Below are 15421 nucleotides of genomic sequence, written 5' to 3' on the forward strand. Positions count from 1 at the left end.
ATAATCCTTACTTCAGAGGGACAAGTTAACACTACGACGACCTATTAAATAATGAACAAAAAAAGACGAAAGATCACATGCACTAATCGTGTTTCCTTTTTTTTAATAGCTAAAATTAGTTTTTAAATTCAACAGTTGTGAAAATTGTTCAAATACATTTTTATAAAAAAGTAAATGTTGGTAATTTGCAAGATAATAGTGCCCTTATTAATTATTTTTCCCTATTTAATACAAAAAATCAAACGTGTTAACTATTAAGGAGAACTATATATACTTTATTTAGTAATATTTTTCAATGGATACATCGTTTATTAAATTTGCCAACGCATACTTTTCTTTTTGATTTACACTACCAGGATTTAGACAATTTTTCCATCTTTGATAATGAATTATGAACCTCTTAAAAAATTACGACACAAAGCTTCCCTCCCTAGTCATTTCATTTCTTATGAGCTAAAAAATAGCTCTGTTAAGAAAAAAAAATAAAAAATCTTGCTAACATTATTAAACTGCGATGAAAAAACTGTTGTCACTAAAATGCCAATAATAAATATTTAGTTATACAAAACTGTGAAAAAGGCAAAAAATGCGTTCAGGTACATCTAATCATTCGAAAAATATAGAATCGAGGAATACATTTTTAATGAAAGTGGATTAGATGGTTTTTTTTTGACATTAGCCAATGTGTAATTATGACTAAATTGTAAATGAATTCCGTAAAAACAAAGGTATAGAAAAATTCCTCCAAAAATTGTTGTATTTCCTTGGGAATTTTTGTATAAAAATGAGTAATGAACCATCGTACGATTAAATTGAAATCCCAAATTTACAAAAATAATATAGACAATGAAAGAAAGAAAGAAGAAATTATAATACACTTGATGTATTGTGTGTGCCATGAATAAAATACCCTTAAAGCTGTCACAAATGTCCATAAAAAGTGTTCTTGACATTTTATACAACTTTAAACAGAGTGACTATCAAACCAATTCTTCATCATGGAAATCTTTCGTTCAATGACAAAATAATTTAGAGTCTCAATTAGTGTTGTGTCGACTTGATTCGAATCGAAGACAGTCTTTTAGGAAATATTCCCTCTCACAAATTAGAAAAGGAAAAAAAATCAGGTACGCTTATATAACTCAAAAATTGTTTCCAAGCCGAGGGCAAGATAATTCAATACCCTATAATATTTTGATGAATGTTTAGTAGGTACCACATATATACATACTTTTCATGTACTAATTCGGTTAATTAATTTTTTGAACTTTAATAAGCTAATATTTTGTAGTAAATGTCAGATATGTGGTACTTGAACACAACTTGATCACACAATCATTATCTGAATCTTAATGTACGTAGTTTCGTTACTTAATCAAAAAACCAAGTACTCTTTTATTTTCTGCGGATTGGAACTGGACTCACTGACAATATTCAAGGACTTGGACTGACTATGATGAAAATATTTAAGGAATAGAAAGTTTGAGCCAAGACTTGAGACTCGACTTGGAATTGCAGTATAAGGACTTAACCTCTGGTAACTGTGAGATCCTGCAATTTGTTACTTAATCTATAATGCATGTACACACCAAAGTGTATATATATTACGCTCAGCAAAAAGTTCTCAGCGTTTTTTGCTGGATATCTTTAGTGATCTATATATCATGATTAATAAATTGCATAAAAAAAAGGTTAAAATATGCTGCAAGGTTAAGCGTAGACATAAAGAAAAGTTCATTACAATTTTGTGTTTGATGAAGCCATTTGGGTGTAACAGCGTTCCGACTTGACAGTAAAAAAAGAGAAAATTCGATACATTTTTCAGATTTTTGAGTGAAAAATGCCTTCCAAAAACCTTGTCTACATGTTTCCATTGATAACTGTCATATCTAGTTGCTTTTAGAAGGATTTACATATTACCATATGTAAGCAATTGGAACGGATGTCATTGTACAGAAGGACTTAGAAGAAAAACAGGGGGATATGTGTACAAATTTTGAGACTCGTAGATCCATATTTTTTAATAAATAAAAATATATCATTTAAAAATACAGAGGTTTGATCAATTTTTGTTGTTTTTGTAATTCTTTTGATCGGGTTTCCGCTTGAAGCATTGTCTATCTTAAAAATGTATAAAACAGGTTCTAGAAGCAGTTGTGGGTATTTCTAGTTGGTACACAGACAAGATTTTATTTTTTTCAAAAGCTCCTTTTGATTTACTTCTTAAAGACAGAACATCCAAGTATAAAGTAATAACTAGTGTGTATTCTCATGAAAGAGGAAGAATAACAATGAGGGTCTGCATGGGAGTTATAAGTGTACAAGTTTTTGTTTGACTGGGAGTATAATTTAGGAGTTATTCCAGCCATTATGTCATTTGAATATGTGGAGTAGATTTTGGTGTTTTTTCCTGACTCCCAAACCTGCTTTCATCTAACGGAACGACATGGCAGCTAAGCTGCTTTTCTCCCAAACTTTCTTCAAATTGTCAGAATTATCACGTTAATTTTCTTTTTTATGTCTTCCTTCAAGAAAGCGTGCCTGTTCATATATCCTTATAACGTATACAAGCATTTTCGTTGAACTTTAGAATATTAAAAACCTAGTATGTGTTTCTAAATATCAAAAGCGTCGGTGGTATAATGGTCAGCATAGCTGCCTTCCAAGCAGTTGATCCGGGTTCGATTCCCGGCCGACGCAATATTTTTAATGTATTTTTCCTTTTTACCTCTTATGAGAGATTCATCAAGCATCTATTCATGTTCCTTAAGTTCTTCTCTCATCTTTCATAATTTGTAAACCATGACAATATTTAAGAAAATCCAACTATCCCCTTGTATTTTGTATAAGAGTTGTTATTAGATGGGCACAATAAGAAGTAAATGAGATTTTCTTATTCCTCCTCTTTTCAAATCACTACTAGAATTTTTTCTATAAATCCCTTAATGTACATTGTAGATACCTATATATGTACTTAAACCTACCTTGCACCTGAACTACGACAAAAGGATTAATTTTTTTTTCTAAATTTAGTTGATGACGAGAATAATTTTCCCTATTTTCCCACTAGGGACGATGAGGATATCATGAATTACTCTGTAGCTAACTTGGCAAAATCGAAGAATTCACAGCATTAGAATATATAATGATAGTTAATTATTAATGAGTATACCCAAAGTTTGTAGTCTAATCCCTTGAAGATCCATTAAAACACAATTACCATGGTTTTGGTTAGAAAATAAATGCAAAGTATAAAAATGTAATTCATTATCGGATCCTACTCTTTGTTTGAGCAGGGCAGAAGATAACATCTCAAATTCACTTTATCACCAATTATTATTTATAGAATTAGTAGTTGTTTTGTTTTTTTGCCTCAACAGGTCAGTATATAACTTTTTTTAGTCATTTTTTAGTGTATAGTGCTGTATAAAAACGTGATGTAAAAATGAATGAAATCTATCAGGGAAGCTAGATCAATCTAGAATTGGGGGCCGACATCCGCAGAGTAATTCTAGACAATGCCCTTTTTTTATTTCCTTGTTCTCCTCCTCCTCCTCCCTTGTCACAGCTGATTGTAGCTGATCCAATGAAACGTCATAATCTCTTAAACATTCTTCAAATCATCAGGGTTACCTAGTTGATGTTCAGTTTCCTTCTTTTTAACATATCCAAAATGCACAAAGTTTTCAACACTTTCAATATGCCTTTATCATGGCCTCACTTTGCGTTCACTTGGCAATCTGTCACATGACTGAAAACATTACTGACATTGATCTCTGAAAATGTGCCTAAATAATATTTTGTATATATTATTAAAGAAGATGTTTTGAAGAGACAAATTGTTGGTCATATTTGTTATTTATTATGAAGGTATTTATTGCATCCTGTTGTTTATAGCCTCATGAACTCCTGCTAATGACTGTTGCATAAGTGAATATTTTCATCCTTTATATGTATTACCTTTTAAGAATGAGTATGTTCAATTGAACTATAGACATATGTTCGTATTTCTTACAGATAGTAAATTTATTAATTATATATGTATGTATCCAGTTAAGTAGAAATGTATTTGCTACTGTGATTTTTTTGCATCCTTCTAATGAACATATTTTTCTATGTAGGTCAATTATTATCAAATAGTAATGAAAATAAAAGAAGCAATATTCATTATTCAAATACAGTAATACCTTGATTTTCGTTCCTTGAGATATTACTCGGAAGTCAAAGACATTTTGTTTCATAAGTAGAGTTGAAATTTTTGTAAGGAAAAAAAGAGTGCAATGAGAAGGCGGGAGCTAGATGTATGACTGAATCAAGACCCTTATTATTATCAGCTGTCTGGTATATGATTTTGGGGCGAGAAAATGAATTATTGCTATAATGAAGAGAAACTTCTACATTTAAAATAGCTTTAGTTCAGGGAAAATATTATAAGTATATTTAAATTCATATGTATTTATTTTATTATGCCTTTTTAAATCAATTTACATCAAAGATAGGCAATAATCCCTACTTCAGAGGGAAAAATTAACACCACGACGACTTATTAAATAATGAGCAAAAAAGAAGAAAGAGCACACACAAAAACCGTTTTTCCTTTTCTAATTTTCTAATAGTTTGTAATGGAAAAACGAACTATAAGGTAGTTTTTCCATTACAAATTATTACTCTACCAATACGAAAGAACTAAAAAAAAAATGCATTGAATTGCCTCTCGCGGTTTGACCCCAACTCTCGATATCCTTGTATTTAGTGCAGTATTTAACAACCGTTTTTTCTCTTCTAATTTTTAAAGGTAGTTTTTTCATTCTTAACTATTCAACTATTCCAAATTCTCAGCACCCTTGTATTTAGTGCTGTCACGATTTTTTCTTGGCAGTTCTCTTCAAAAATGTCTCTCAGGGCAATTCATATTAACTTACATAGTTTTTGCAGGATTTTTTATTAGTGCTAGCTCAGAAACTTGATAACAGTAATGGCCTGGCGAGTACCAGGTTGAATATCCATTTATTTTAGCGCCGTCAAGTGTGATAGTGTCCCAGTATCAGTATAGTAGTGGTATATTGAGCAACACTGCAAATATAATAAAAAAAAACACTGGAATAATTAAGTTTTTTATGCCATTCTAGGGTTGTAGTAAACTTTTTAAGGACACGATATATGCTTTTGTGGATTGTTCCGCTGTGGGGATTTTTAAGTCCTTTGTAAAGCTAAATATAAAAGGATTAGAACATCCTACAACTAATGTTGCCAAAGGTATTGTTTTGTTCGGGATTTCCAAAAGGAACGGTGGAGTCTCATCAAAAACAAAGCCACTAGAAACAGAATAACAACTAATAATGTTCTCAATAGCTGAGAGAAATTGTTATTGCTGCAACAGAAAGATATCCTGCACTTTCCAGTAAAGTTCTGCCCCTGTGAAGTAATTCGTTGAGTTTAATTAAGTACCTTCCGTCAACTTCAAGACATCATTTAAAGTTTTTAAAAATGATTTTAAGACAATCTTAAATTTAGATTTGAGGTTTTTTTTTAGTATTTTCATCAATGATCTAAGTTTAATTGGGAATTTTGTGACCTCTGATTGTAATCAGATTATATCAGTCCTATATACATACACAAGAACGAAATAAAATAAATACGTTTGTTACTATAATTTTTTGTTCTGAATCTAACTTTATACATATTGAACAAGTTTTACATACTTTGATAAAAACAAACGAAGGCTTAGGAAAAATTAATCATGTTTCATGAGTAACCTATGCAAAATACTTCTCTCCAATGTGGTACTTAGCTTTATGGCTACTAAAAAAACAGTAAACAAGCTATAAATAAATAAAAACAGTTTATTTTATGTATTTTATTGTAATCTTTTAACCGCAAGACTACGCTAATATTAAGAAACAGGCTTAAATATAACGTGCCCACTTACGAAACTGATTCCCAAATCCCCATATTGGCAGGGATAGTGATTATTACTGAGGGGAGGGACGGTTTTAGCTTGATCTTTCTAATTGAAAAATTTGAATTCAAGTTCAACCTTATTTTTTTAGGAAAAAAATATGAGCCATTTTAAAAGAAGATAATTCAATTACCTTTATTTTGGAAAATTCTGGTGTAGAGGGACGGGGTGGTGGGGTGAAGGGATTGGGGGTAAAAGTAGGTAATTGATCGGAAGTTAAAGGACGGAGGGGAGTTGGTCGGGGGGTAAGAGCCCTACAACCGACCTAAAAAGATGATATTTAGATACGAACTGTTTAAAAAAAAATTTATATAGCACAAATCAGGATTTAAAACCTTTTAGTCATGTTATCTCCCGATGTACTCTTTTTTATCAGTTATAGTTTATTGACATTATCACAGAGTAGACTCAACATCTAACTAAACAGAATGGAGTCTCTCGGCCCATGCTACAACCAATTAGTCCAATAGTTGGAATGAATTGGATCACTGCATTCCAGTTAATTTTGGCCCTTATTGGATAGCTTGTCTCCCTGGGATTTCAAGGATCTTAACAGTCGTATCTGACGAGGTCTACTTGAATATACTATTATTTTACCTTTTTACAATTTCATATAAATAATAAATTGAGCTGATGTACACATATGATTATAATATATGATATTTTATTACATTCAATTAGCGTGTTCTCAATGGGTTAGAAATTACATTAAGTCTATTAATTGAGTACAGTCAGTTGAATAAATAAAAATAACGATACTGCACTCAGGGGACACATTGACATCCTTATTATGAAATTAAAAACGATAAACAACTACAAGTAATATTTTTGCATATATTTTATGTAAAAATAATCCAATTTAATATGTACTATCTGAAAGACAATTTATATCACTCCGTGTGATAACAAATCGTACTAATAAATGACAATATGTACAGTAGTAAAGGAAGGCAATTGCTACCAATCAAAAGGTGTCACTCACAATTTAAATTGCAAACGTGCATTCCTTGTTTGATACACTAGCAATTCTAGATAGTATTATCTTTACATCTCACATTTATTAAGATCTAGGATAAGGAAAACGCGGTCTAGCAACACATTCGTACTTTTATGCTTCTTTTTAAAATAAGTTCAAATTTGTTTCAATTTTACGTACAAATTTGTTTTGAAACAGAAATACAAACTAATGATGAACAACTAAAAGCCCCCTCTTAAAGAATACAATAAATTGTGGGACACAAATTTACTCTGTCTCGATTCTGGACAGGTTTTACTTTGAGTGTAGTTCTGACACTCTGAATAACGTAAATAACTCGCAGTTACTCTGGCTTATTCAACTTGTAGTCATATCAGACAATATCTGAATTTAAAGATGGAATCACATGATCATTTTTTCATAAGAAATCAAACTGAAATTGTAAATTGGAATTCGTATGAATAAATGATCATACAATTTCAAGAACAGAGTCTCGAGAACAACGGACATTGCAATAATACCACTATTAATAAGTTCAATGATCAAGAGTCTGAAGCCTTTAAAGGCATTAGAATCAACATGTTTCAGTTTCTCTTTGAAAAAACAATAATTTTAAGAATTAAAATAACTGATAAGAATTTTGTTAATAATTGTATCCTGCAACGTTTTCTCCAAAAAGAAACAGTAAAAAACTGAAAATCAGTTGAGAAAATATGATCTGAGGTAAAAATGTAGACATATCGGCTTAAATATTTTTGTAAGGGGCTGAATATGACTCATATTATCCAACTTTATCGAAATCCACATGGATCAAACAAAAAAAAGCTACAAATTTAGCTATTTTTAGTAGACATTTCTTTGATTTAGCTCTATTAATTGTGCTTATGATTGACAATCAAATAGTATTCAATGCAGGAGTTAAATCTTTTTTATTATTAAAGTCATTTGATCAAGGTTTGTTGGAAATTTCTCCATTTTTTGTAGTAAAAACTACGGGACCCCAAGATGGCTTCACATTCAATTATGAACATTCTATGACCTCAGTGAAACGCTCTCTATAGTATATACATGTCAATAGGGAGTTTTAAATAGTACGAATAAGTATCCTGGTGTCATCCTAAGATTAAATCACCTATTAGACGGTAATAAAAGTTATAATATCAGGGACGTACGAAGGGGGTGGCCTGTAGGCCCCCCCCCCCAATTAAAGAATTTTTGCTTTTTATTATAATTTTTTTCGTAATTCAGGCAAATTATGCAGCAGAGCAAAAAATTTAATTTTTGAATTTTTTTTCTAAAAATTTAATTTTTGAATTTTTTCCCCAAAAAATTTAATTTTTTGTGAGTCTCTGGATTTTTGAAAAAAAATTCCAAATAATTTTTTTTTTTTTTTTTCAAAATTGGCGGTTGAAATTTAATATGAAAGTTTACAAAGGGTTTTTACATCTTATTTCTCAAAATGGGCATTATTAGCCTTCACATACAGATCCAACCTCCTCCTAAAGCAGGATCACACCCTCTAAACGCAGCTCTGGGACATGGTTTCCCACTCTAGGTCCACGGCAGCCTTCAGGCTATTTACAGACGGGTAGAAGACCTTACTTGATCTTATTTTTTTTCTTATATTTTTAAAATATTTAGAATTTAAATTTTTATTTTTGATCAATATGAGTTAAATTTTATTGGAGTTATTTGGAGCCTTTAAGTTATCTATTTGCATAAAATGCACTCCAAATTTTATATTCATCTCTCAATGAAAGGTTAAGGGATCATGCGTTGTCTAGCCACATATTTTAAGGGTCGAAATGGGAACCAATGCTCTATTCTACAGCCAGACGTAGTACCTGATGGGTAGTTAGCCTTCAGTCAGGGCTTCGCCTTTACTCTCATGACCAAGAGGTACTCTTCAGTCTCCTCCCTGGTCTCAGTGGAAACCAGATGAGTGGCACCCTCTCCCCATCTGAAGCCACAATTCTAAGTATCATAGATGCTTTGTTGTAAGGATTGGGGGCAACTCATCATCAGAGAAGGCCAAGAAGTTGTCATTGTTTATAAACCTAATTCAAAAAGTCATCAACCTAGTGTATATACAATTTACAAAACATACAAAGGTTACCAATCAAAAGAAAAAGCAAGTTTGAAGAACGATTAATATTTATATCATCAATAATTTATATTGGTGAAATATAATGGGATCTATGTACTCCAGGAAGAGGCTAATATTTTTTCATGTTCTCCATTTCAAGCATCTTACCCAGGAGATCATGCAATGTATAATTTACAATCTATTCTCAATTATCTATATATCCAAAGTTTGGTTCAAAATCCATAGAACATGGTAGTTTCTTGCATTAAAAAGACTTTCGACTCAACAAACTTTTTTGTTTCCAATTAGATGGGATTTATTCATCCTGTCATTAATTATGTCAAGTTTTTGTAAGATAATAACATTTAAATTCATTCTATATTTATTTTATTATGCACTTTTAAAACAATTCCCACCCAAGATATATAAATAATGCTTACTTCAGAGGAAAATGTTAACACCACGAGAATTGATTAAATAATGAATAAAAAAGAAGAAAGAACACACACAACCATTTTTAATTTTAATTTCCAAACTTAATTTTTTCATTACGAAAATGACATCCTTACTTATCAATTTTCAATATTTATTGTACTGGTTATTTGTCAATTATACTATAAATTAAGGTCCGAAAAATAAGATGTTACAAAAGACTGTTCCAAAACTTTTACAATTTATTCTTTATACTGTGACACATAATTGTGATGTAATCTGAAACTTTGATGAGTTCGAATTACCTTTATATAGTAATATACTCTATGTAGTTAAATATTATTTCCCATAATTTCCTTGTAAAACATATTAATGAAAAGTTTAACACACAAAAAAGCCTCCAAATATTAGACAAATGGACGTATAAAACTCGTCTTTTGACATTTAAAACAATAATGCCATTTCATACATTTGAAAGGGTATGACGATTGGCTATGTTTGACGTACAAAATAGTCACTAGGGCGCCGTCTATGCAATCAAATCCTGATAGGATCTCAAATTATAAACACTAAGAGGAAATGGTTTTTCTATCGAAAAAATAAATACTCCGTGACATCCCTTTTGTGTAATATAACATTACTTTGAGCTTTAATCGGCCATAATTATCGTTTAAAACTATATTGAGTTTTCCCATGATACTATTGCCGTATATCTGCAGACAAGTTGTCCCGGACTTTTAACAGATGAAATAAATAGTAACCCAAAGTAATGGATCTTTTTTAAGCCGAAAATTAGTTCACCAAAACAATGGAAAATAAGAACATTTATTCACTAATCACTCCAGATTTTGTACATAAAGAAATCTCCTATACTTTTATCAAATCCTCAAGAGTGCCATTAAGAAAAATATCATCAAATTTAAAATACAGTGAGAATCAAACATAAAATATTTGAAGCGCCCTCTATGTTGTTAACATACGTAATTATTAGCACTTCAATTTGAATGCAGATTTTGGTCAACTACAACGGCGTCAACTTTTACTAAACACCATCACTCCATGTCTTTTATCAGGTATGACGTAGTGTTGTTTACTTCTTCAGTGTCACCTAACTCAGTGCCTTTTCTAAGGGACTGACCTCACTAATATAAAAATATTTTGTTGAAAGATGTTAACTGATTAGCTTCTTTTTCCTTAATCAGTGTTTTGAATATTAATCAGTTGAAATGAAATTACCACTTGTTAAACTCTGAACAATTCCCAACAATCATTAGAAGGGACTGTTGAACGTCCGGTACGCCTTGTCAGCTGATGCAAGGCGCCAGTTGGGATTTTAAACAATAATCAATTATGATAGAAAACATTATGAAATGTGAAAAATCCAAGTACAAAGTAGATTTGAGATCCACTCGGGCTTTGATTGAAAAGAGGGTGCCTTATTGGCCATTCAAGTACATCAAAAAGTTCCTATAATCATTTCATAGTTGTGAAGAATTAACTAACTACCAACCGATTTTGAGCCTTTTTTATTAGTTTCTTTTTAGAGCAGAAGTTGCAAGATCTTCTTATGTTTTCTCGTGTCTCGTTCAAAATACCAAAAACGTTGATATATTTTTTTCTTGAATTCAAATCCCATATAAATGTACATTGGTTCCAAATATATACTCATATTTTTGTATCCTTTCCAAATTTACATTTGTAGTGTCTATTTTTTTAGGTAAATTTTCAGTGGTTTGATTGATTGAATTTGTTCTACGAGGTCATAATCTAGTCCAAATTATAGTGTAATGACTCGTAAAGGAGTTTCGTAAAGTTGTAAATTTGGAATTTTTTTTTAAAGAAAATCAACTCTTTTTTACTTTTCAAGTATACACAATCCGTTTAGTTAGATAGATCCGTCAGTCATCCTCAAACTTTTTTATCTCAAGATGCACGAATGTGGCAATCAAACACATTGAATGCATCATTGTAGAAAATTAATCACAAGGACAAGAACATGAAAATGGATTATTCTGACAAATTAGAAAACCCCAATTGTTGGAGCGGGAACAGAGTTTTATCAACTTGTGACATTTCTCGCCCCAAAATCATATACCAGACAGCTGATAATAATAAGGGTCTTGATTCAGTCATACATCTAGCTCCCGCCTTCTCATTGCACTCTTTTTTTCCTTACAAAAATTTCAACTCTACTTATGAAACAAAATGTCTTTGACTTCCGAGTAATATCTCAAGGAACGAAAATCAAGGTATTACTGTATTTGAATAATGAATATTGCTTCTTTTATTTTCATTACTATTTGATAATAATTGACCTACATAGAAAAATATGTTCATTAGAAGGATGCAAAAAAATCACAGTAGCAAATACATTTCTACTTAACTGGATACATACATATATAATTAATAAATTTACTATCTGTAAGAAATACGAACATATGTCTATAGTTCAATTGAACATACTCATTCTAAAAGGTAATACATATAAAGTATGAAAATATTCACTTATGCAACAGTCATTAGCAGGAGTTCATGAGGCTATAAACAACAGGATGCAATAAATACCTTCATAATAAATAACAAATATGGCCAACGATTTGTCTCTTCAAAACATCTTCTTTAATAATATATACAAAATATTATTTAGGCACATTTTCAGAGATCAATGTCAGTAATGTTTTCAGTCATGTGACAGATTGCCAAGTGAACGCAAAGTGAGGCCATGATAAAGGCATATTGAAAGTGTTGAAAACTTTGTGCATTTTGGATATGTTAAAAAGAAAGAAACCAAACATCAACTAGGTAACCCTGAGGATTTGAAGAATGTTTAAGAGACTATGACGTTTCATTAGATCAGCTACAATCAGCTGTGACAAGGGAGGAGGAGGAGGAGAACAAGGAAATAAAAAAGGGCATTGTCTAGAATTACTCTGCGGATGTCGGCCCCCAATTCTAGATTGATCTAGCTTCCCTGATAGATTTCATTCATTTTTACATCACGTTTTTATACAGCACTATACACTAAAAAATGACTAAAAAAAGTTATATACTGACCTGTTGAGGCAAAAAAACAAAACAACTACTAATTCTATAAATAATAATTGGTGATAAAGTGAATTTGAGATGTTATCTTCTGCCCTGCTCAAACTTAGGATCCGATAATGAATTACATTTTTATACTTTGCATTTATTTTCTAACCAAAACCATGGTAATTGTGTTTTAATGGATCTTCAAGGGATTAGACTACAAACTTTGGGTATACTCATTAATAATTAACTATCATTATATATTCTAATGCTGTGAATTCTTCGATTTTGCCAAGTTAGCTACAGAGTAATTCATGATATCCTCATCGTCCCTAGTGGGAAAATAGGGAAAATTATTCTCGTCATCAACTAAATTTAGAAAAAAAATTAATCCTTTTGTCGTAGTTCAGGTGCAAGGTAGGTTTAAGTACATATATTGGTATCTACAATGTACATTAAGGGATTTATAGAAAAATTCTAGTAGTGATTTGAAAAGAGGAGGAATAAGAAAATCTCATTTACTTCTTATTGTGCCCATCTAATAACAACTCTTATACAAAATACAAGGGGATAGTTGGATTTTCTTAAATATTGTCATGGTTTACAAATTATGAAAGATGAGAGAAGAACTTAAGGAACATGAATAGATGCTTGATGAATCTCTCATAAGAGGTAAAAAGGAAAAATACATTAAAGAAATGCGTCGGCCGGGAATCGAACCCGGATCAACTGCTTGGAAGGCAGCTATGCTGACCATTATACCACCGACGCTTTTGATGTTTTAGAAACACATACTAGGTTTTTATATTCTAAAGTTCAACGAAAATGCTTGTATACGTTATAAGGATATATGAACAGGCACGCTTTCTTGAAGGAAGAGATAAAACAGAAAATTAACGTGATAATTCTGACAATTTGAAGAAAGTTTGGGAGAAAAGCAGCTTAGCTGCCATGTCAGTTTTAGATGAAAGCAGGTTTGGGAGTCAGGAAAAAACACCAAAATCTACTCCACATATTCAAATGACATAATGGCTGGAATAACTCCTAAATTATACTCCCAGTCAAACAAAAACTTGTACACTTATAACTCCCATGCAGACCCTCATTGTTATTCTTCCTCTTTCATGAGAATACACACTAGTTATTACTTTATACTTAGATGTTCTGTCTTTAAGAAGTAAATCAAAATGACAATAGCTTTAGAAAATAATAAAATATTTTTCTGCTTACCAACTAGAAATATCCAGAACTGCTTCTGGAACATGTTTTATACATTTTTAAGATAGACAATGCTTCAAGCGGAAACCCGATCAAAAGAATTACAAAAACAACAAAAATTGATCAAAAATTCACAATCGACCCATATGTCTTGATCCTTGTGAGGGGTTTCTTGAGCTTAGTGGCTTTAATGCCCTATGTCAGAATGTGGTAGGGGGTCCTTGTGAAAGCAACTAGCCCAAATTGGGCTTTATGGTCCTCCTGATGGTCCTAAGAGCCACAGAGAAGTCGTTGGTGAGGCGATTCATCAACTTAGTGGGATGCCCCTTTATATTCTTCTCCAAACTTAACAAGAACTTCATATCCCTCCTTAAATTAAGCTCTCCACTTACTGACATCCTGTAGAGGTCTTCAACGTTTTTTGTTTTTTTTTGTCTTGACACTTAGCAATGCCCATTCGACGTCCATAGTACTGGAACAGATTCGTTGGATGTACCGCTTTGATGTTGCAGTCAATATTGTATTGGGTCCATAACCAGCACATTTTTTTTTTACTGGTTCCAAGTCATTTTTTATATAAAAGAAATTTAAGTAAATACAATTCAATGCATGGCTTTAAAAAAAGGGAAAATATTGTTGCACGGCCAATCGGAATATCGGTCCAGATCGCTCTAGAGAAAATCAATTACGGACCGAGTCACAACACTAATTTGTACTCTTAAGGGTGGGAATTCCTAAAATGTTCTTCAATCTTTAGTTTAATCTATATATTATTCAATATGTATGGATGCTACAACGATAGAGAGACCTTATACATACAATTGGAAAACCCCACCTTGTTATAAAAACATTGTAAAAATAACAAAATGATAACTTTTTGGTGTGTAAATATTCATCTAAAGCGTTTCCACTGGAGGGGAGTCCGTGGAGGGGGGCAAGGGACCCCCCACCACCACCAAAAAAAACTTTTCCTTTTTAATATAATTTTATTTTGTCATTGGAGCAAATTAATATTTGAACTTTTTATAAATGAAATTTAATTTTTGAAAGGTTTTTCCAAAAAATTAAATTTTCTGTAAATAGCAATGGGTTTTGGGTATTTTTTTTCTAAAAAGTCAATATTCAAAAAAAAAACATAATAATAATAATTTTATATTTGAAATTAAATTTTGCTAAATTTTTTCCCAAAAAAAAATAATTTTTCATAAATAGATATGGATTTTTGAAATTTTTTTCTCTGAAATTTAATATTTGAATTATTTTTTTGTGAATATCTTTTCTTTAAATTATATATTTTAAATTTATTTTTTGACTTTTTTTCCAAAAAAAATAATTTTATGTGAATAGCTATAGATTTTTTAATTTGTTCATTTTTGAATTTTTTTTCCAAAAAAGTATAAAAACAAATCCTCCCACCCCTTACCCCCAAAATAGTAATAATAAAAAGAAAGAAATTATAAAAATATCATGCTGCGGACGCCCCAGACAGACTTCACAGATTGCATGATAAAAAGTAAATCAGCGGCATCTTGAAGAGATAGGGTTGTTATATTTCTTTGATAAAATAACCATTGAACCTACAAGGCTGAAATTTTGCATGGGGTCCCTCTTTTGAACTTGGTCAGACGGAAACTCAATTTCTTTGTGGAGTTTATGTTATACACAAAACACAAAATGGATATTTGTAACTCAAGGAGACTACATAGGGCGTTGAGTTATAAAT

General features: G+C 31.3%; 2 non-coding genes across 2 annotated transcripts; one reads left to right on the forward strand and one right to left on the reverse strand.

Moving 5' to 3' along the window:
- Positions 1–2628: 2628 nt before the first annotated feature.
- Positions 2629–2700, forward strand: TRNAG-UCC (transfer RNA glycine (anticodon UCC)). Its single transcript has one exon. It is a non-coding gene; the product is annotated as a tRNA-Gly (tRNA).
- A 10479-nt stretch (positions 2701–13179) lies between these two features.
- TRNAG-UCC (transfer RNA glycine (anticodon UCC)) lies at positions 13180–13251 on the reverse strand. The gene has a single exon. It is a non-coding gene; the product is annotated as a tRNA-Gly (tRNA).
- Between the last annotated feature and the right edge of the window lie 2170 nt (positions 13252–15421).

Source organism: Lepeophtheirus salmonis, chromosome 2 (genome assembly GCF_016086655.4).
Source record: "Lepeophtheirus salmonis chromosome 2, UVic_Lsal_1.4, whole genome shotgun sequence".
In the NCBI taxonomy this organism is placed as follows: Eukaryota; Metazoa; Arthropoda; class Copepoda; order Siphonostomatoida; family Caligidae; genus Lepeophtheirus; species Lepeophtheirus salmonis.